This window comes from Bos mutus, chromosome 4 (assembly GCF_027580195.1).
Source record: "Bos mutus isolate GX-2022 chromosome 4, NWIPB_WYAK_1.1, whole genome shotgun sequence".
In the NCBI taxonomy this organism is placed as follows: Eukaryota; Metazoa; Chordata; class Mammalia; order Artiodactyla; family Bovidae; genus Bos; species Bos mutus.
The window spans coordinates 89,659,790-89,684,084 of record NC_091620.1 but is presented as its reverse complement, the minus strand read 5'-3'; the positions used below and the strand labels follow the sequence as shown (position 1 = coordinate 89,684,084).

The 24,295-nt window shown below is 38.9% G+C and overlaps 1 protein-coding gene across 3 annotated transcripts in view; it reads right to left on the bottom strand.

The window, feature by feature from the left end:
* MACC1 (MET transcriptional regulator MACC1) overlaps window positions 1–24,295 on the bottom strand; it is a 100,214-nt gene that overhangs the window by 39,909 nt on the left and 36,010 nt on the right. The window contains exon 2 of one of the 3 annotated variants that reach the window (XM_070369755.1): window positions 14,863–15,012. The exons of 1 other annotated variant lie outside the window; for it this stretch is intronic. The gene's annotated coding sequence lies outside the window, so the exon portion shown is untranslated. Of the gene's footprint in view, window positions 1–14,862; window positions 15,062–24,295 lie in introns of all 3 variants that reach the window. One more of the 3 variants, XM_070369754.1, reaches the window with a different exon arrangement.

The window sequence follows — 24,295 nt, the reverse complement described above, 5'->3', positions numbered from 1 at the left end:
TATCACAGCTTCAATTTCAGTGCTTGTAATAGGGTTGTTCATAATTTCTATTTCTTCCTGGTTCAGTCTTGGAAGATTGAACTTTTCTAAGAATCTGTCCATTTCTTACAGTTTATCTATTTTATTGCCATGTAGTTGTTCATAATGGTCTCTTATAAGCCTTTGCATTTCTGCATTGTTTTTTGTAACCTCTGTTTTTTCATTTCTAATGTTGTTGATTTGATTCTTCTCTCTTTTTTTCTTGATGAGTCTGGCTAAAGTTTTGTCAATTTTGTTTATCTTCTCAAATAACCAGCTTTTAGTTTTATTAATCTTTACTTTTGTTTCTTTCATTTCTTTTTCATCTATTTCTCCTTGGATCTTTATGATTTCTTTCCTTCTATTAATTTTTTTTCTTTCTGTTCTTCTTTTCTAGTTGTTTCAGGTTTAAAGTTAGGTTATCTATTTGATGTTTTTCTTTATCCTTGAGGAAGTATTGTATTGTTATAAACTTCCCTCTTTAGCTGTGCTTTTGCTACATCCCATAGGTTTTGAGTTGTTGTTTTTTCATTGTCATTTGTTTCTAGAAATTTTTTGATTTCTCTTTTGATTTCTTCAGTAACCTGTTGGATTATTTAGAAATGTGTTGTTTAATCTCCATGTGTTTGTGTTTCTTACAGTTTTTTTTCTTGTAATTGATATCTAGTCCCATAGCATTATGGTCTGAGAAGATGCTTGATACGATTTCAATTTTCTTAAATTTCCTGGGGTTTGATTTGTGACCCAAGAAGTGGTCTATCCTGGAGAATGTTCCAGGTGCACTTGAAAAGAAGGTGTATTCTTCTGTACTTGGATAGAATGTCCTGAAGATATCAATGAGATTCACCTCATCCAATGTATCATGTAAGACTTCCGTTTCCTTATTAATTTTCTGTTTTGATGATCCGTCCATTGGTGTGAGTGGGGTGTTAAGGTCTCCTACTATTATTGTGTTACTGTCAATTTCTCCTTTTATGTCTGTTAGTGCTTTTCTTATGTATTGAGGTGCTCCTATGTTGGGTGCATAGTTATTTACAATTGTTATGTCTTCCTCTTGGGCTGATCCCTTGATCATTATACAGTGTCCTTCCTTTTCTCTTGTAATCTTCTTCAAGGTCTATTTTGTCTGCTATGAAGACTGCTACTCCAGCTTTCTTTTGCTTCCTATTTGCATGGAATGTATTTTTCCATCCTCTCACTTTCAGTCTATATGTGTCTTGAGGTCTGAAGTGGGTTTCTTGCAGATGGCATATATATGGGTCTTCTTTTTGTATCCATTCAGCCAACCTGTGTCTTTTGGCTGGAACATTTAATCCATTTACATTTAAAGTAATTATTGAGATATATATATATATATATATTCCTATTGCCATTTTCTTACTTGTTCAGGGTTGATTCTGTAAATCTTTTTTCTTTTCTTGTATTTCTTGACTATATAAGTCCCTTTAACATTTGCTGTAAAGTTGGTTTGGTGGTACTGAATTCTCTTAACTTTTGCTTGCCTGAAAAACTTTTTATTTCTCCATCAAATTTGAATGAGATTCTTGCCAAGTACATTTTTACTTGCCAGGTAGATTTTTCTCTTTCAATACTTTAAATATATCCTGCCATTTCCTTCCAGCCTGCAGAGTTTCTGCTGAAAGATCAGCTGTTAAGCATATGGGGTTTCCCTTATGTGTTACTTGTTGCTTTTCCCTTGCTGCTTTTCATATTCTTTCTTTGTGTTTAGTCTTTGTTAGTTTGATTAGTATGTGTCTTGGCACGTTTCTCCTTGGGTTTATCCTGTATGGGACTCTTTGTGCCTCTTGGACTTGATGGACTATTTTCTTTTCCATGTTGTGGACATTTTAACTATAATCTCTTAAAAATTTTCTCATACCCTTTTTCTCTTCTTCTTCTTGGACACCTATAATTTGAATGTTGGTGTGTTTGATATTGTCCCAGAGGTCTCTGAGATGGTCCTCAGTTCTTTTCATTCTTTTTACTTTATTTAGTTCTTCAGAAGTTATTTCCACCATTTTATCTTCCACCTCACTGATTCGTTCTTCTGCTTCAGACAGTCTGTTATTGATTCCTGCTAGAGTATTTTTCATTTCAGTAATTGTGCTGTTTGTCTCTGTGTGTTTATTCTTTAATTCTTCTAATTCTTTGTTAATTGATTCTTGCATTTTCTCCATTTTGTTTTCAAGGTGTTTGATCATCTTTACTATCATTATTCTGAATTGTTTTTCAGACAGTTTCCCTATTTCCTCTTCATTTATTTAGATGTCTGTGTTTCTAGTTTGTTCCTTCATTTGTGCAGTATTTGTCTGCCTTTTCTTTTTTTTAATTTAATTTTATTTTTTAACCTTCATTATTTATTTTTTTAAGTTATTGTGTTTGAGGTCTCCTTTTCCTAGGCTTCAAAGAAAATTGAATTATTTCCTTGAAGAAGGTTGAATTCTTTCTTCCTTTTGGTTTCTGCCCTCCTATGGTTGCTCCAGTGGTTTGTGTAAGCTTTGTAAAGGGTGAGATTTGTGCTGAGATTTTGTTTGTTTGTTTGTTTTTCCTCTAATGGGCAAGGCTGAGCAAGGTGGTACTCCTGTCTGTTGATGATTGGGTTTGTATTTTTGTTTTGTGTGTTATTCAGATGAAGTGTCATACACAGGCTGCTACTGGTGGTTGGGTGATGCCAGGTCTTGTATTCAAGTGATTTCCTTTGTGTGAGTTCTCACTATTTGATACTCCCCAGGGTTAGTTCTCTAGCAGTCTAGGGTCTTGGAGTCAGTGCTCCCACTCCAAAGGCTCAGGGCTTGATATCTGCTCAGGAACAAACATTCCACAAGTGGTTTGTTATGGCATTAAGTGAGATTAAAACAAATATCCAAAAACAAGAAACCAATGATGAACTCCAGATAAATGGCAGTTACAAAATCAGGCAAATAATAATTAAAATAATGGGATATACATATACACCCATGAGCAAAGTCAAAAGAGACCAACAAAAATAAAGTACAGTAGATTGATGCAGAGAACAAAGGAAAGAAAAAATTATATTTACCAGTTAAGAACAAAACTAACTAAAGCACAGATTGGAAAACAAAACTAAAGCAAAGTGCTTAGTGGGAAATAAAGAAATGAAAACAAAGCTAAAAAATATGTTGAGAGAAAAGGAAAGAAAGAAAAGAAATAATAGATATGCAAAATTAAATAGAGGTAGATTTGTATACATTATAGATTAACTGCAAGGGGAAAAGAACAGTAGAAAAGGAAAATAAAGGAATACATCTAGAAAAATATAATAGGTTTAAAAAATTAAAAATTAAAAGTATAAAAAGAGGAAAAAAATGAGAAGAAAAAGAATAAAGAAAAAAAAAAGTAAAACTCCACAGAACTGCAAAAACCCAACAAAGAGGCAGAGGTTTATAACAACAATAAAAAGTGTAACTGAATATACACATATAAATATACACCCATAAGCAAAATCAAAACAGTCCAACAAAAATAAAGTACAAATAGATTGACCCAGTGAACAAAGGAAATCAAAAATTATATCTACCAGAACAAAACTAAAGCACAAACTGGAAGACAAAACTAAAGCAAAGTGCCAATTGGGGAATAAAGCAATCAAAATAAAACTAACAAATCTGTTGAGAGGAAAGGAGAGAAGGAAAGGCAAGAGTAGATATGCAAAGTTAAATAGAGGTAGATAAAGAAGATTTATATATGTTAAAGATTAACTGCAAGAGGAAAAGAACAGTAGGAAAAGCAAACAAAGGAATAAATGCAGAAAATAATAATAGGTTTAAAAATTAAAATTTAAAAAAGAGAAAATAAAAAAGGAAACCTCCACAGCTGTAAAAGCCCAACGTACAGGCAGAGGTTTATAACAATAAAAATGTGACTTAAAAAAAAAAAGCTCAAAAGCTTAATTGGATTTCTTAGTACCAATAAAATCGACAACTACAACAGAGAGGGGGGAAAAAGGAAAGAAAGAACAGAAAAGAAAAAAATATCGAGAAGAATCTACAGAACAACTCAAAAAATAAGAATAGTAAATGTTTTTCTTGAGTCTCTGCTGTCAGAGTCCTTTCCCTCGCTGGGAGTCACAGTCCACCTCACCTCCCTAGGATGCCCTCCAACACTGTGCTGATCTCTGGACCTGCTGTGGGGGCAGCTCAGATTTTAATCTGGTCCTACTCCTGTCTGTCTTGCCTTCAAGGTCCACAGCTATCAGAGCTATTGCATTTTCTTTTGTGGGAGCTCTCAATGGCCTTTTATATATTGCATAGACACAAAGTCTGCCTAGTTGATCATGTGGATTTAATCTGCAGCTTGAACAGCTGTTTTGAAGGTTTTGGGTATTCTTCCTTAGCCACACTGCCCCTGAGTTTCAATTGTGGTTTTATTTCTACCTCTGCATGTGGGTTGTCCATTGGTGTTTAGCTCCTGAGGCTTCCCTGAAGGACCTGGGTTTGCCTCTGTGAGGGCCAGGTGCGGAGGTGGTGCAGCTGTTTGGTTCCCAGGGGTTCTGTCAGCACCAGGTACTCAAAGGGGCTGACAGCAAGGGCAGCAGGAAAAATAATGCTCTAGAAGAGTATGGCAACCAGTATTGGCCAATACCCTTTAGTATTCTTGCTTGGAGAACCCCCTCTCTGAAACAGAAGCCTGGCAGGCCACAATCCACAAGTTCGCAAAGAGTCGGACACAACCGAAGCGACCCTGAGTGCATAGACTCAAGAATTTTTTTGCCTGTGGCAGCTCTGCTCCAGTGAGAGTTGAGTGTGAAGGTGGAACAGCTGCTTGGCTTGCAGGGACCCTGGTGGAGCCAAGTGTGCAGGGACATGGACTGCCTCCACCGCAGGAGTTATGGCCCATCAGCGTCTTTTTGAGCCTCTTGTAGCTGGCAATCAGAAAGCCTCTTTGGCCTCTTTCTCTATAGCTCCGCCCATTCAGGCACAAGAGGGGGCCCCTTGACTGGGGTCTACTCTGTAGATTGGTGCATCAGTCACTTTAAGGAGCACTCTGGGTGGGGTCCTACTCTGTAGTTCAGTGCGTCAGGTGTTTGATGGGCCAGCCTCTCTATTGTTCAGCTGCCAGTGCTGGTGTGTGGAGAGAGAAAGGCTATGGTGATGTTTCTACCTGCTACACATGACTCAGCAGCATCGCCTTGCTTCCATGGCTGCCTGGATTACCTCCACAGGCATTTCCCACCATGATCTCCTCCCTCATATCCCCTCAATCCCTCTCTCTGGGGTCAACAGCAGCCCTCGCCCTGGGATTGTCCCACAATCCCTAAACTCCAGCTCCCAGCCACTGTGCCTTCCAGGGGACCAGCATTCCTGTCCAGGGTGCATATGGCTGCAGCAAGGACTGCCTGATTCTCATTCCATTTAGGCTGCCACAGATCAGCTGTTTCACTCTCAGCCTTAAATGTTTCTCCTCTGACTCAGACAATTGCCCCGACATGGGGATCGGACCTCTGCTTCAGTTCCCCAACCCATGGAGGGCAGGTCCAGTCCTACTGAACACTCCTGTTTTCCCCCCTAGTTCCTTCATCCTACCAAGCTTTGCATGATTCTATATATTCTTTTCCACTGGTCAGGTACTCCTGTCCCCTCTCACCTGGTGTTCTCCATGCACTTCTATGTCTGAAGGTGTATTCCTATTTGTATCTGTGGAGAGAGATATATTCCACGTCCACCTATTCCTCTACCACCTTGTTCTCTAATTGTTGCTTCTTGACCTGCATGCAGGTTTCTCAGGAGGCAGGTAAGGTGGTCTGGTATTCCCATCTCTTGAAGAAATTTCCACAGTTTGTTGTGATCCACAGAGTCAAAAGCTTTAGCTCAGTCAATGAAGCAGATGTTTTTTCTGGAATTTTATTGCTTTTTCTATGACCCAATGGATGTTGGCAATTTGATCTCTGGTTCTTCTACCTTTTCTAAATCTAGGTTGAATATCTGGAAATTCTCAGTTCAAGTACTGGTGAAGCCTAGCTTGTAGAATTCTGAGCATTATTTTGCTAGTGTGTGAGATAAGTGCAATTGTGCAGTAGTTTGAACATTCTTTGGCATTGTCTTTCTTTGGGATTGAAATAAAAATTGACCTTTTCCAGTCCTGTGGCTATTTGTGAGTTTTCCAAATTTTCTGGCATATTCAGTGCAGCAAGTTAACAGCATCATCTTTTAGGACTTGAAACAGCTCAGATGGAATTCCATCACCTTCTCTAGCTTTGTTTATGGTGATTGTTCCTAAGGCCCACTTGACTTCACACTCCAGGATGTCTGGCTCTAAGTGAATGATCACACCATCATGGTTATATGGGTCATTATGATCTTTTTTGTATAGTTCTTCTGTGTATTCTTGCCACCTCTTGTTAATATCAAACAAATATATTAAAATATGCTCAATTTATCAGTAATCAGGGAAATGCTAAATGATGCCACATGAGATACAATTTTCAACCATGAAATTTGGAAAAATTTTAAAATCTGGCAACACTAATTATTGGAAAAGATGAGGAGCACAGCGAATTTTTATACACTCCTAGTAGACAAAGGCAATAGCACCCCACTCCAGTACTTTGCCTGGAAAATCCCATGGATGGAGGAGCCTGGTAGGCTGCAGTCCATGGGGTCGCTAAGAGTTGGACACGACTGAGCGACTTCACTTTCACTTTTCACTTTCCTGCATTGGAGAAGGAAATGGCAACCCACTCCAGTGTTCTTGCCTGGAGAATCCCAGGGACAGGGGAGCCTGGTGGCTGCCGTCTATGGGGTCACACAGAGTCGGACACGACTGAAGTGACTTAGCAGCAGTAGACGTGTCAATAAGCACAACCACTTAGAAAGCAATCTAGTATTATCTAGGAAAGATGCTTAGGGTATGTGTGTGTGTGTGTGTGTGTGTGTGTGTGTGTGTGTGTGTGTATGCGCGCTCAGTCCTGTCTGACTCTTTGCAGCCCTATAGACTGTAGCCTGCCAGGCTCCTCTGCCCATGGGATTTCCCAGACAAAAATGGGGTGCCATTTTCTATTTCAGGGATCTTTCCCACCTGGGCCTCATGGATTGCAGGTGCATTCTTTACCACTAGCACCACCTGGGATGGTGGTACCTAGCAATTTCAATCCCAGTTATTTGTTTCTAGTAAACCTTGCATATGTGCATTAGAAGAAATATATAAGAATGTTCTTTATATATTTATCAAAAAACTAGAATCAATCAAAATATCCTTTGCTATATAAATTAATAAACTGTGGTGTTATAATACAATGGAGTATCATGCAACTATGAAAACAGACAAATTACAAGTAAAGGTATCCGTATGTACTAACTGTAGACTGGCATTGCTGAGCTTCAGCTTTCTTTACATATATGTTTTCTCTGAAACCTATGACAACACTGAAAAATAGGTATATTAAATCAGATTTCATAGAGTCCAAAAATGAATCTTAGCGACGGGACATAAGTAACCTACAAGATCGAACAGCTGGTGAGTGGCTGACCAGTCATAATTACTCATGCACATTGCAGCTCTCCCATACACTCCATAATGCAAGCTGCCATACCCCTTCTCAGACTCAAGGTTCCCAACAATCTATTCTGAGACTATCCTACCTTCCAGTTCCAGTTTCCACTGTTGCTTAATCTTGCTTCCTGTTGTCCATCTGTTAACCACAGCTCCTTCACCTCTCACTTGTCTTTTTTGCCATACATTACTTTCAAGTTCTTGACATTTCACTTCAAAAACTTTTTTTAAGAAATAAAAAAAAAAGAAATAAAAAGCCTTTTCTGATATAAAAGAAAAAAAATTAAAGAGGAGAAAGAATAGGGGAGGAAGGAAAAGAAAAGAAAAAGGAGGGCCTTCCCTGCCAGTCCACTGGTTAAGACTCCCTCCATGTTCCCAATGGAGGTGAAGCAGGTCCAGTCTGACTGGGCAGCTAAGACCCCACACACTGTGTGGCATGGCCAAAGAAAAGGAAGGTGGAGAAAGAAAAGGAAAAAGCGGTCATATTTCCAAACATGGTGTATAAGCAAATGCAAAAATTATCTCATTAAAATATGGTGCAATAGCAGTTTTTTTTCTCTAACAGGTGAAGCCACATAGAAAGTTCTGGTGAAAAGCAGAATTATATGTGCATTTTATACTGAACCTTGTTTCCTGGCAGATTCTCAAAATTCTCTGGTTGATTTTGCAAAATGTAATGCCCAATACTAAAATCCTTAGAACACTTTGAAATAGTGTAGCCAAAACTTTAAAACAGGAAAACTAAGTTCACATCCTTCAGTAAAATTAAGCAAATTAAAACGGGGGAAAATACTTAAATATAAAAAGTATTTTTCAAACAGATAAAGTACATTTTAAATGGAAAACCAGTTTAGACAGAAATCTACCTAAACTCTTTAATTTCTTACAGAAAAAAGAAAGGAATAATTTGTACCAAGGATTATTTAGCAGCATATAACCCTTGATGTAAAACATAATTATAACCCAATGGAATACAGTGAGAATATCTCAACCATGTAAGAACCAGGAATGGTGCCTATGACATTATGCTCCTGTAGGATCATAACTCCTCACAAAGGGACAAGGTGGTTGTGCTGGAATTCTTTGTGGAGTAGTCCTCTTCTCCAGTCACCTAAGAAGATCTTCACTGTCATTTAAGCCAGTAGTTGTAAAATGCAACCCTACTAGAATGACATGGAAGGCTTGAACAAACACCAAACAAAACAGTTCGCTGGAGCCACCCCATCAGCCCTTCTAATCTGTTAACAGAAGGGCTGGGGTTGCACTTGAGAATTTGCTTTTTTAAGGAAGTGGCCAAGTGATAGGATGCAGTGGTTCTGGTGTAGCGGAGGACACATTTTAAGAATCACGTTCTAAAAACCACCCTGCTGATTTCTTTCCCAATAGATTTCTCCTATCTTCTGGCTGTTCCCACTACCCCTCAGCAGATCTTTCTTTTTGTAATTTTTTTTCTGTATAAACATACACACAGGATAACACACACACACACACATGCACATACACCTCACTGGACTTTCTCCTAAATCTGGAATTCTTTTCCTATAAATGTAGGGACAGGCAGTATAAGGGAAAAGCTCTTGACTGGAAGGAACATGGTGCCGGCATGCAGAGGGCAGTGCATGTTTACACAGGTGCAAACAGCACTAGGCACATTTATCATTTATTTCCTTGTGTTTTCTTCTAGTTAAACTTTATACTCAGTTGTAATTGCTGTTGGAAATGGGAAATTTTAAACTTCATCTAAAGAAGCACGAAGTCAGTCTTTTTTGGAATGAATAAGTAAGAAAAGAGCAATCTAGTACCTTACTAACTTAACTGGGGACATGCTCTTGCCAGTATGCTTTTACAACACAATTATTCTGATTCAACATGATCTACTTTTATTTTTTTCTTAAAGAACCAATGAGTAAAGTTTTGATCTTCATTTATTTTACTTTTTCAATTAGGCCTTAAGTGACTGAGAAAATTTACCAACTGTATAACTTAGTAAAAGATTGCAGATTTTTTTCAGAAGGGGGCAGTGTTTCCAAGAGTAACCTGGGAAGCAGTACCATTTAAAAGAATTACTCCTTTAAAATGCATTCATTTGAAGTCATTATGTTTATGCTAGTCATTATACAGGGAAGATTGCTATTTTTAGCCACCAAGTAGGTTCAAAGTATTTTCCAACTTGTCCTTGAATATGTCAGATCTCCTTTATATTTCTATGATCTGTACTGCATTTAATTCTTTACCTATGTGATATTAAAAATACTTCCATCTAGGCTATCACTCTTATAGGTGACAGTACATGGTAAAATGTCAGAAGAGCAATTATTGGATTAGTGGACTTCATTCCCAAAAGGCCAAACCTACCTAAATAACTTTGCATTTCCTGAAAATGCAACTGGTATAAAAAGTCTCAAGGGAACACAAAAGAACTATAAGCAAAAGAAATAACTGTGATGATGCTTACCTGCTGTGATTTCACTGGATGTTTTCATCATGTGTATGTCCTCACTGGATATTAACCCCAGGGCACCTTCTGATTGTATACTGGCAATCTTTTGATTGGTATTACATATATCCTTACCATTAGTCATTAAACCATGACTAATGATTTAGTGTTTTTTTTTTTTTTAATTTTATTTTATTTTTAAACTTTACATAATTGTATTAGTTTTGCCAAATATCAAAATGAATCCACCACAGGTGGTTTTGAATGTTACCTCTGGTGGCTCAGATGGTAAAGCGTCTGCCTACAATGCGGGAGACCCGGGTTCAATCCCTGGGTAGGGAAGATCCCCTGGAGAAGGAAATGGAAACCCACTCCAGTACTCTTGCCTGGAAAATTCCATGGACAGAGGAGCCTGGTAGGCTACAGTCCATAGGGTTGCAAAAAGTTGGACACGACTGAGCAACTGCACTGCATTTTCTTTCTGGTAATCATGATCAAAGATTTAAAAGACCTGACAGGGAAAATATCAGCAGTCACTTTTCCTAAGACAAATAGCTTTACGCTCTTCTCCAGGGAGGGCAGCAGGGACCCTGGTGCATTAGGCAGTATTAGTAATAGACAATCATTTCTATGATGCCTCAAATTGTTGTGACTCAAAACATTCTATCAATACATCATATTGTTAATATAACCATGTCAAGATTTCCATCATGTCCTTTTTATTTTACCACCCTTCCATCACTGGCAGAGCTGAAGTTTTGGTAAATTACAATAATTATTCAGGATAACATCATATTAGCAAGTATAAATCAGAGACAGAGAAACAGTAGAGTGGAAATTGTTTTATGTTCAGCTTCATGATGTAGCCAAGAAACCTTCCTAGGAACCGTAGTCTGAAACAGAAAGTGTAAAGGACTCTAAACAAATACACAAAAGGAATACTTCAGACCTGAAAAATAATAAAACGTATCCATAATAAGTGGAAAAGGAAATAGTAACCCATTCCAATATCCTTGCCTGGAAAATATCATGGATAGAGGAGCCTGGTGGGTTATATATAGTCCATGGCATCACAAGAGTCAGACATGACTTAGAGACTAAACAACAACAATTCATAATAAGAGCTATTACTATTATCGTCCTCAGTGCCATGCATGAATTTTCTCATTTATAACTAGCAACAACTCTAGAAAGTTGGTTTTAAAGATAAGGAAATAGAGCTTTGGGAGTTTATTTGCCCAAAATTATGTAGGTACTAAACAGCAAAGCCATTGTTTGAACTTAGGGATAAATGATTCCAGAGAATACGCTTTTGAACCCTACACTATGCTTCCTATCCGCTGGTCAGAACAAGGAAGTAAGATGAGAGGCTATGCCCAGGCTTGTTGCTGGAGAGTATCATCAAGTCACAATCTTGACCCTAAAAGACTGTCACAAGTTAGCAGGACCCACAAGAAGAATGTATGAACCAGGGTCCCATTCTCAGCAGGGTCTCATGCTTGGTCTAATACTCTGCTGTTGCCATCTTTAAGTACTATGTTTGAACAAGGGGTTCCATATTTTCATTTTGCACTGAGCATTGCAAATTATGGAGTGGTCTTGGCTCAGGCAGTTGGCAATTTTTAGCCTTCAGAATTAATTCAAGTGACTGCAGTTACAAGTGACCATGAAGAAAAGAGAAAAGCATTATTTTAGACAAAGAATGTTCATTTTGCAGATGGTAAAACTTAGCTGAAGAGAGGTTAAATGAGTTGCTCAGGATACCAGGATCATCACTGGTAGGTGTAAGAATCAAACTCTCACCTCCTGATCTGAACTCTGTGAGAAGGAGAGTATGAGAATCAGATCAGATCAGTCACTCAGTCGTGTCCGACTCTTTGCGACCCCATGAATTGCAGCACGCCAGGCCTCCCTGTCCATCACCAGCTCCTGGAGTTCACTCAGACTCACATCCATCGAGCCAGTGATGCCATCCAGCCATCTCATCCTCTGTCATCCCCTTCTCCTCCTGCCTCCAATCCCTCCCAGCATCAGAGTCTTTTCCAATGAGTCAACTCTTCGCATGATGTGGCCAAAGTACTGGAGTTTCAGCTTTAGCATCATTCCTTCCAAAGAAATCCCAGGCCTGATCTCCTTCAGAATGGACTGGTTGGATCTCCTTGCAGTCCAAGGGACTCTCAAGAGTCTTCTCCAACACCACAGTTCAAAAGCAGCAATTCTTCGGCACTCAGCCTTCTTCACAGTCCAACTCTCACATCCATACATGACCACAGGAAAAACCATAGCCTTGACTAGATGGACCTTTGTTGGCAAAGTAATGTCTCTGCTTTTCAATATGCTATCTAGGTTGGTCATAACTTTCCTTCCAAGGAGTAAGCGTCTTTTAATTTCATGGCTGCAGTCACCATCTGCAGTGATTTTGGAGCCCAGAAAAATAAAGTCTGACACTGTTTCCACTGCTTCTCCATCTATTTCCCATGAAGTGGTGGGACAGGATGCCATGATCTTCGTTTTCTGAATGTTGAGCTTTAAGCCAACTTTTTCACTCTCCACTTTCACTTTCATCAAGAGGCTTTTGAGTTCCTCTTCACTTTTTGCCATAAGGGTGTTGTCATCTGCATATCTGAGGTGATTGATATTTCTCCCGGCAATCTTGATTCCAGTTTGTGTTTCTTCCAGTCCAGCGTTTCTCATGATGTACTCTGCATATAAGTTAAATAAACAGGGTGACAACATACAGCCTTGACGAACTCCTTTTCCTATTTGGAACCAGTCTATTGTTCCATGTCCAGTTCTAACTGTTGCTTCCTGACCTGCATACAAATTTCTCAAGAGGCAGATCAGGTGGTCTGATATTCCTATCTCTTGAAGAATTTTCCACAGTTTATTGTGATCCACACAGTCAAAGGCTTTGGCATAGTCAATAAAGCAGAAATAGATGTTTTTCTGGAACTCTCTTGCTTTTTCTATGATCCAGTGGATGTTGGCAATTTGATCTCTGGTTCCTCTGCCTTTTCTAAAACCAGCTTGAACATCAGGAAGTTCACAGTTCACATATTGCTGAAGACTGGCTTGGAGAATTTTGAGCATTACTTTACTAGCGTGTGAGATGAGTGCAATTGTGCGGTAGTTTGAGCATTCTTTGGCATTGTCTTCTTTGGGATTGGAATGAAAACTGACCTTTTCCAGTCCCGTGGCCACTGCTGAGTTTTCCAAATTTGCTGGCATATTGAGTGCAGCACTTTCACAGCATCATCTTTCAGGATTTGGAATAGCTCAACTGGAATTCCATCACCTCCACTAGCTTTGTTCGTAGTGATGCTTTCTAAGGCCCACTTGACTTCACATTCCAGGATGTCTGGCTCGAGGTCAGTGATCACACCATCGTGATTATCTGGGTCATGAAGATCTTTTTTGTACAGTTCTTCTGTGTATTCTTGACATCTCTTCTTAATATCTTCTGCTTCTGTTATGTTCATATCATTTCTGTCCTTTATCGAGCTCATCTTTGCATGAAATGTTCCTTTGGTATCTCTAATTTTCTTGAAGAGATCCCTAGTCTTTCCCATTCTGTTGTTTTCCTCTATTTCTTTGCATTGATGGCTGAAGAAGGCTTTCTTATCTCTTCTTGCTATTCTTTGGAACTCTGCATTCAGAGGTTTATATCTTTCCTTTTCTCCTTTGCTTTTGCTTCTCTTCTTTTCACAGCTATTTGTAAGGCCTTCCCAGACAACCATTTTGCTTTTTTTGCATTTCTTTTCTATGGGAATGGTCTTGATCCCTGTCTCCTGTACAATGTCACGAACCTCATTCCATAGTTCATCAGGCACTCTATCTATCAGATCTAGGCCCTTAAATCTATTTCTCACTTCCACTGCATAATCATAAGGGATTTGATTTAGGTCATACCTGAATGGTCTAGTGGTTTTCCCTACTTTATTCAATTTAAGTCTGAATTTGGCAATAAGGAGTTCATGGTCTGAGCCACAGTCAGCTCCTGGTCTTGTTTTTGCTGACTGTCTAGCCATTTCCATGAGTTCTATAAGAACAACACATGAGATCTTTTAAACTTCTGATGCTATATGATGTCAAAAGTAACAATGGCTTAGATTTTAAGACTTTGAACCAAAAGTAATAAAAAGTTTAATTCAATGAGAATAAAATAAAGTGGTCTCCAGCCTCACGCACTGTACCTCCTACCAAACAAGGACTTTTTAGGTAGGACATTTGGCTAAAGCAAGAGAAGATCACTTCCTTGGCAAAGTTAGTTCTACTCATCCTGACTTTATTTCTTTCTTGCAACATCCTGTCTTTCACTTCAGAGAGCAGAACTATGTAATCAACACTTTAAAAATTGTAAGAAACCTTTCAAAAGTTCAGAGGCTAATCCATGGAGAGAGAAGTGTTTCAGAGTATTATATACTTCTTATAAATATTCATTATAAATCATCAGTATTTAATATTGACCTACGCACATAATTGATAATCAGTAAACATTTGTTTTATTAATTTGAAGTCCTTTCAGTATGTTCATTTTAAGAGTATTGTGTGTTTGTGTGTGTGTGTGTGTGTGTGTATGCATACACACACTTTGGTTTAAAAAAGAATTTGAAAATGCTTACAAACACTCAAATAGCACAATGCAGTTACCCAACAAGTAAGTATGTGTTGATCTTCAGTAAAAAATAAAACATATAAGCAAATAAATTAGAGTGATACTTGCAGAGAGTTGGTAGGAAAATAATAAATAATTTTACCAACATCATGCTGTAAGTTCCAGTATATTATTAGCAATAGACCAAAAATTTGTCTCTTCACTTTCTTATAGAGACCACAATATGGAAAACATTCCTAGTTACAGCTACACAGTGAGCATTTGATACAAACAAACCACTTACCGGAAGCATCAACACCACTGGGAGTGTTGGGGAGCTTGTAACTGCTAGGAAGGCCCACCCTTTAGTGTATGTTGAACAGTGTGAGTCTCCATCATGGAATTCTCTCTTAACATGTGCTGATGGCATCTCTCCCAGGGCAATTCTGTCAAACTGGATAGAGAGCAGGGGTTCCAGCTAAGCAGCTATTTATTTCCCTGTCCTAATAGAAGAATGTTAGGTTACAAAAGGGCAGCACAGATCATCAGGTCCAGTAAAGCCCACTCTACTTAGTTTCTCTCAACTGAGTTTCTGTTTACACATTTCAACCCACACAGATTTATATGCTCCAGTTCTTGATGAGGATCCAGAGAAGCATTATCTCTTGATCCAAACAATCGGCTAAGCTAAAGATGGGATTCACTCCCACTTGTGCAATTAAGAGGAGTGGCTAAATCGCAGACCTGAACAAATCACTCTCCCTCTGCATATTACAGTTAGGACATGGGCTGAAATCTTCCTGAGATCATAGCTGTGTTAATGCTCCCACATAGAAACACGGATACTAACCTTCTGAGTCATAGAACAAAGTTAGTACTTTTACTGTGGAAAACAGTTAATGAAGGTGTTATCAAATGTCTGTTGCTGCCATATAATATTCCTAGTAATATGTCTCTCAAGTTTAACTTTAAGAAATATATCTTCCTTATGTACACACACAATTTTTCTTGATTTCAAAAAAATTGAAGACTGCTTACAAATACTCAAACAATAAAATGCACTTAAACAAGTAAGTATATATCATTCTTCAGTTAAAAAAAAAATGAAAACAAAACAAGTGAATAAATTAAGGTGACACTTTCAGAGATCTGGTAGGTAACTGAACAAGTTTAACTGTAGCATGAGCTCCTGGATATGACTTTGACTGTCTAAATAGTGACCTTAAGCAATACTTTTTTGCATAGTTCAGTGCAAGAGAAGTCTCTCAGCTTGTATTTTTCAAAAGGTACAGAGGTCAAGTACTGATTCTGAAAGGGTGGACCTAGAGTAGAATTTATTGTGATTAAGGGATCTGAACCTGTAGGTCTTTGACTTGCACAGCCCTTTTCAGGACCCTGAGACTAATGCTGTATTAGTTTTCTTTTAGGTTTTACACCCTGTAAAACTCTACCACTTTATAGAGTACTTGACATTATGAGATCTCAGGAGTTTTCCCCTATCAGCAGTGTTTGTTTCTGTTTTTATGTGTAAATGCATTTCTTCAAAATACAAAGAATTGAGGCTTTGAAGTTAGAATTCTCTTGTTTTGGACCCCTGGGTATAAACTAAGGAAAGTTACTAAACATCCTGTGACTCTGTTTATCATCTGTAAAAAATGAAGAGTAATAAGAAGTGTTGTTGTTTTTGTTATTAATGAGTCCACATTGCTGGTGCTGCTTTAATAGTCAAAGTACTGTATAAAAGTGGCAGGACCAGCTGATTCTCTTTCTTTCCCTCTGATCCCTCCTTCCTATTATTCCTGTGCATATAGAAATAATTTCTCCAACTAGGCCTATTCCAGAAGCTTCTCCTATTATTCAGATGGTTTGAGACCCTGACCTCAGCCCCTAAGGGAAAATAAATAATTGCTGGTCAGTTGTCTTTTGGGACCCTATCTCCTATCCATCATTCTTCGTAGAACATTTTAACAGGTATTTGCATTACTCCTGTCAAAAACAGTGGCAGGCTCATGACAACAGAGGAACTGGGGTGTAAGAGAAAGAATGCAGACCTTGAAATTAGACAGATACAACTTCAAAACAAAGCTTACAAATGTACACACAATGGAGTATTACTCAGCCATTAAGAAGAATACATTTGAATCAGTTCTAATGAGGTGGATGAAACTGGAGCCTATTATATAGAGTGAAGTAAGCCAGAAAGAAAAACACCAATACAGTATACTAATGCATATATATGGAATTTAGAAAGATGGTAGCAATAACCCTTGTATACGAGACAGCAAAAGAGACACTGATGTATAGAACAGTCTTTTGGACTCGGTGGGAGAGGGAGAGGGTGGGATGATTTGGGAGAATGGCATTGAAACATGTATAATATCATATATGAAACGAGTCGCCAGTCCAGGTTCAATGCACGATACTGGATGCTTGGGGCTGGTGCACTGGGATGACCCAGAGGGGTGGTACAGGGAGGGAGGAGGGAAGAGGGTTCAGGATGGGGAACACGTGTATACCTGTGGCGGATTCATTTTGATATATGGCGAAACCAGTACAATATTGTAAAGTTAAAAAATAAAATAAAATTAAAAAAAAAAACAAAGCTTACAAATGAATTCACTGAGCATAACTTTCTTGACAACAAAGTATAAAAATATTTTTAAAGTTGTTTTAGTGGTATGTGAATTATATATCAATAAGGCTGCAGATTTTTTGGTAGAAAAGTTATTGTAAAGATTAAACTGAATACCATAAATCCTGAATTAATACCAATCACTGCTGAAAATGATAGCTCTTATTTGTTTTATTTTTTTCATATCTGTGAAAAAAATCACATCAATTCTGTTGGTCTTAGCATAAGTAATGAGTAGCTACTGACAAAGATACTTAAGAAATATTGGAAAAGAGGAACCAGAAAAAGTACTTTGGAAGTTTAATTGCTCTTTTAACATGATTGATTATTCAACTATGATCTTTTTACCTCTCTAAGGAGGGTAACTGAAAAATTACTGTATTTTTTTCTAACTAGTTTTTCTCAGTCCTTTTGCAACAAAATCTAATGCTTTTTAGCCAATACTTGCCCCATTGTTACTGAATTGAATTAATTATAAGATTCCCCAAATTCTTTGCCAGGAAAGAAAACACCCTCTGACAAATATTTTGTGTATACTCAGTCTTCCTAGGTTTGAACTTAAAATGCTGGTGTAAATCATTTACATATCTAAAGTCTACCTTCTTGACAGAAAGACAGTACAAATGTTCAGCTGCTATTACATGATAACAGCATGAACACTGATGTAAAAAAGGCTTATAGTGGATCACTAATAAGAGATGGTGAGTCCTACTCAAAGGCATAAATAACAGGAAAACACAGGTGCCCAAATAAATATATGGGTTACAAGTAGGGAGACAAACTATTTATGAGGGTTTGCCCAGGACTGTCCTGTTTTGAAACTAAAACCCCTCAGTCCAGGGAAACCAGGATGGTTGTCACTGTAATTACAATATGCTGTTTAGTTGCTGCTGCTGCTGCTGCTAAGTCACTTCAGTGGTGTCCGACTCTGTGTGACCCCATAGACAGCAGCCCACCAGGCTCTCCTGCCCCTGGAATTCTCCAGGCAAGAACACTGGAGTGGGTTGCCATTTCCTTCTCCAATGCATGAAAGTGAAAAAGTGAAAGTGAAGTCGCTCAGTCGTGTCCAACTCTTAGCAACCCCATGGACTGCAGCCCACCAGGCTCCTCCATCTCCTCCATCCATGGGATTTTCCAGGCAAGAGTACTGGAGTGGGGTGCCGCGTGTCTAACTGTTGTGACCCCATGGACCGTAGCCTGCCAGTCTCCTCTGTTCATGGGATTCTCCAGGCAAGAATATTAGAGTGAGTTGCCATTTCCTTCTCCAGTAATTACACTATATTAGAGTAATTACACTATATTAGACAAACACATGGTCCCACATAGAGGATGTGAAATAGTCAATATACATTCCTTCTATCTGTAAACATTTTAAAATATTTAAAATCATCATGAAGAAAAAAGTAAACATACCCATAACTGAGCCATCAGGAATGGCAAATTTTAATGTTTAAATTAGACTTTGTTGGTTCTATTTTCATGTGTTAAATTCTAATAGAAATAGCAAATTAAATACAAAGGAAACCATCCAGAATGGGATGAATAGACTTATCCATCACTGTCCTTTTTACTTCATTAAATCAGACTGAAAAATTGAACTCTCTCACTTCCCCCAAAAGAAATTCGAACATTTCCAGAAGGAACTCTTCCTTTCCCTTCCTCCGCCTCTCCCCTTTCTTTCAAAGCAGGTGGAATCCTCAAGGTAGAGGGCTGCGTTTCCCTCTCCTGAGGCCCTAACTGCTCTGTGACAGTTGGTGGATTCCATGTGTTCAGCTGAGGAAACCGGAAGGAGGCTCAGATTTGTGCCCACAGCGCCACCTGGTGCCAGGTCGGAGTCTTCCTGGACTGCTGCTTGGGAGCTTTGTGATGGTCTTGCTTCCAGCCCCCTAACTGACTGCCCTAACTAGTTTAATGTAAAATCGAGATTTGCAGCCATTCTTCTGCATCATCAACCATGAAACTTAAAAACAAATAAACAAAAAAACACTGATGTCCAGAACCTGTTACAAGAGCCTGGAGTAGAACCCAGGTATCATTATTTTTTATAAAAATGTCCCAGAAGATTCTGATGCACAACAAACATTGAGAGCCACTGAATCATAATTAAAGGTGATGAGAATATATTCCTGAATATTAGAATATTCTCATATATATGAGACTATATATGTTGAATATATTTGTTTCATTTTGTTTTGGACAAGCATAAAATATACATCATAAAATATAGGCAGCTCAAGATGCCCATTTCTACAAGTCAAACCTGGGGCAAAACACTTATTGGGACATTATAAGAGACATGGGATTTCAAGGTGATAAAGGAAACATGTAGGAATCTCTCTTCCCTGTAAGTGGCATGGCCCTTCCTGATATAGCCCAGGGATCATTTCTAAGACCAGTGCTACTTTAGGCTTTAAGGACAAATACTCTCTCCCTTATCATGCTTTGTTGGGGTTTATGTATTCCTCTTTTCTTTCTCTTAGTACTATAAGATCTATATGGAGACACTTTTGGATACTAAAATAATATAAAAGCCTGTTTTTAGCATAAATCTTGGTTATGTTTAGGCCAAAAGAGTTTTCTTATGTTCAGGGTAGCATTTTCTAGCTTACCACATACATACAAACATACATATAGATATGTCCCCAAAGAGCATCTCCCTAGTTAACATTTCCCAGTAAAAGCTTTCCAGCTTTTAATACACAAATTTTACATAACATGTGAACCTCTCATTAGGACCTATTGGCAGTCTCTCTAGGAAAAAAAAATATGTTTATTTCCCCTAAATTCAAAGGAATATTTTTAGCTAAAAACCTAAGGTTTCATGGATCAAAGCCATGTCATGGCAAAGGGGCTTGCATGACTTAATGAAGCTGTAAGACATGCCCTGCAGAGCTATCCAAGATGGATGGGACATAGTGAAGAGCTCTGACAAAACATGGTCCCCTTCATGGACCACAGACTTGTTGTGGCAAAGGGGTTTGCATAACTCAATAAAGCTATGAGCCATGCCATGCAGGGCAAACCAAAATGGACAGGTCATCGTGAAGAGTTCTCAAAAACGTGGTCTACTGGAGGAGAGAATGGTGAACCACTCCAGTATTTGTGCCACAAGAACCCCATAAAAAATATGAAAAGGCAAAAAGATATGACACCAGAAGATGAGCCCCCACTGGTTAGAAGATGCCTAATATGCTACAAGGGAAGAGTGGAGAAATAGCTCCAGAAAGAATGAAGAAGCTGGGCCAAAGTGAAAATGACGGCCAGTAGTGGATGTGTCTGGTAGTGAAAGTAAAGTTTTACCCTGGAAAGAACAATATTGAATAAGAAACTGGAATGTTAGGTCTATGAATCAAAGTAAATTGGATGTGGTCAAGGAGATGGCAAGAGTGAACATTGACATCTTAGGAATCAGTAAACTAAAATGGACAGAAAAGAGTGAATATAATTAGATGACCATTATATCTACAACTGTGGGCAATAATTCCTTAGAAGAAATGGAGTAGGCCTCAAAGTCAATAAAAGAGTCTAAAATGCAGTACTTGGGTGCAATCTCAAAAATGACAGAATGATTTTGGTTTGCTTTCAAGGCAAACTGCTCAGCATCACGATAATCCAAGTCTATGGCCCAACCACTAATGCTGAAGAAGCTGAAGTTGACCAGTTCTATGATAAGACCTTTGAGAACTAAAACTGAAAAAAAGTGTACTTTTCATCACAGGGAAATGGAATAGAAAAGTAAGAAGTCAAGAGATACCTGGAGTAATAGGCAAGTTTGCCTTTGGAGTACAAAATGACGCAGAGCAAAGGCTAACAAAGTTTGTCAAGAGAATGCATTGGTCACAGCAAACACCCATTTCCAACAACACAAGAGACAACTCTACACAGGGATATCACCAAGTAGTCAATACCAAAATAAGACTGATTGTATTCTTTGCAGCCAAAGATGGAGAAGCTCTACACAGTCAGCAAAAACAAGACCTGGAGCCAATTGTGGCTCAGATCATCAGTTCCTTATTCCAAATTCATGCTCAAATTGAAGAAACTAGGGAAAACCATTAGGCCATTAAGGTACGACCTAAGTCAAATTGCTTACGGCCAAATTGAAGAAACTAGGGAAAACCACTAGGCCATTAAGGTATGACCTAAGTCAAATTTTTGCTTACAGGAGGCGGTGACCAAAACCATCCCCAAGAAAAAGAAATGCAAGAAGGCAACATCGTTGTCTGAGGAGTCTTTACAAATAGCTGAGGAAAGAAGAGAAGTGAAAGGCAAGAGAGAAAGGGAAAGATATACCCAACTGAACACAGAGTTCCAGAGAACAGGAAGGCGAGATAGATAAGAAGCCCTTCTTAAATGAACAATGCAAAGAAATAGAGAAAACAATTGCATGGGAAAGACTAGAGATCTCTTCAAGAAAACTGGAGAGATCAAGGGAATATTTACTATAAGGATGGGCTTGATAAAGGACAGAAATGGTCAGGATCTAACAGAAGCAGAAAAGATTAAGAAAAGGTAGCCAGAATACATAGATCAGATCAGATCAGATCAGTCGCTCAGTCATGTCTGACTCTTTGCAACCCCATGAATCGCAGCACGCCAGGCCTCCCTGTCCATCACCAACTCCCAGAGTTCACTGAGACTCACGTCCATCGAGTCAGTGATGCCATCCAGCCATCTCATCTTCTGTTGTCCCTTTCTCCTCCTGCCCCCAATCCCTCCCAGCATCAGAGTCTTTTCCAATGAGTCAACTCTTCGCATGAGGTGGCCAAAGTACTGGAGTTTCAGCTTTAGCATCATTCCTTCCAAAGAACACCCAGGACTGATCTCCTTCAGAATGGACTGGTTGGATCTCCTTGCAGTCCAAGGGACTCTCAAGAGTCTTCTCCAACACCACAGTTCAAAAGCAGCAATTCTTCGGCACTCAGCCTTCTTCACAGTCCAACTCTCACATCCATACATGACCACAGGAAAAACCATAGCCTTGACTAGACGGACCTTTGTTGGCAAAGTAATGTCTCTGCTTTTCAATATGCTATCTAGGTTGGTCATAACTTTCCTTCCAAGGAGTAAGCGTCTTTTAATTTCATGGCTGCAGTCACCATCTGCAGTGATTTTGGAGCCCAAAAAAACAAAGTCTGACACTGTTTCCACTGTTTCCCCATCTATTTCCCAGGAAGTGGTGGGGCAGGATGCCATGATCTTCGTTTTCTGAATGTTGAGCTTTAAGCCAACTTTTTCACTCTCCACTTTCACTTTCATCAAGAGGCTTTTGAGTTCCTCTTCACTTTCTGCCATAAGGGTGGTGTCATCTGCATATCTGAGGTTATTGATATTTCTCCCGGCAATCTTGATTCCAGCTTGTGTTTCTTCCAGTCCAGCGTTTCTCATGATGTACTCTGCATATAAGTTAAATAAACAGGGTGACAATATACAGCCTTGACGAACTCCTTTTCCTATTTGGAACCAGTCTGTTGTTCCATGTCCAGTTCTAACTGTTGCTTCCTGAGCTGTATACATATTTCTCAAGAGGCAGATCAGGTGGTCTGGTATTCCCATCTCTTTAAGAATTTTCCACTATACAAAAAAGTTCTTAATTACCCGGATAACTATGATGGTGTGACCACTTACCTAGATCCATACATCCCAGAGTGCAAATTCAAGTGGACCTTAGGAAGCATTATTACAAACAAATCTAGTGGAGGTGATGGAATTCCAGGTGAGCTATTTAAAATCCTAAAAAGATGATGCTGTTAAAGTGCTGCACTGAATATGCCAGCAAATTTGGAAAATTAAGAAGTGGCCACAGGACTGGAAAAGGTCGATTTTCATTCCAGTTTCAAAGAAGGGCAATGACAAAGAATGCTCAAACTACCATACAATTGTGCTTATTTTACATGCTATTAAATATATGCTCAAAATTCTTCAAGCTAGGCTTTGGCAGCACATGAACTAGAACTTCCAGATGTACAAGTTGGATTTAGAAAAGCAAGAGGAACCAGAGATCTAATTGCCAACATTCGTCAGATCATAGAAAAATCAAGAGAATTCCAGAAAAGCATCTACTTCTGCTTCATTGCCTAAGCAAAAGCCTTTGACTGTGTGAATTACATCAAACTGTGGAAAATTCTTAAAGGGATAGGAGTACCAGACCACCTTCCCTGTATCCTGAGAAATCTGTATATGGGTCAAGAAGCAATAGTTAGAACCAGACATGGAACAACAGACAGGTTCAAAATGGGAAAAGGAGTACAAAAAGGCTATTGCCATCCTGTTTATTTAACTTCTATGCAGAGTACATCATGTGAAATGTGGGCTGGATGAATCACAACTGGAATCAAGATTGCCGGGAGAAATATCATTAACCTCAGATATGCAGATGATACCACTCTAATGGCAGAAAGTGAAGAGGAATTATGGAGTCTCTTGATGAAGATGAAAGAGGAGAGTAAAAAGTTTGGCTTAAAACTCAACATCAAAGAAACTAAAATCATGGAATCTGGTCCCATCACTGCATGGCAAATAGAAGGAGAAAAAGTGGAAGCAGCGACGGACTTTATTTTCTCAGGCTCCAAAATCACTGCAGACAGTGACTGCAGCCATGAAATTAAAAATCTTGCTCCTTGGAAGGAAAGTTATGACCAACCTAGACAGCATATTAAAAAGCAGAGACATCACTCTGCCAACAAAAACCCATAGTCAAAGCTATGGTTTTTCAAGTAGTCATGTACAGATGTGAGAGTTGGACCATAAAGAAGGTTGAGTGCTGAAGAATTGGTGCTTTCAAACTGTGGAGCTGGAGAACACTCTTGAGAGTCTCCTGGATAGCAAGGAGATCAAACTGATCAATCCTGAAGGAAATCAACCCTGAATATTCATTGGAAGGACTCGTGCTGATGCTGAAGCTCCAATACTTTGGCCACCCGATGTGAAGAGCTGACTCATTGGAAAAAACCCTTACGCTGGGAAAGATTGAGGGCAAGAGGGGAAGGGAGAAGCAGAGCATGAGATCATTAGATAGAATCACTGATTGAATGGACACGAATTTGAGCAAATTTCAGGACATAGTGAAGGACAGGAAAGCTTGGCATGCTGCAGTCCACGGGTT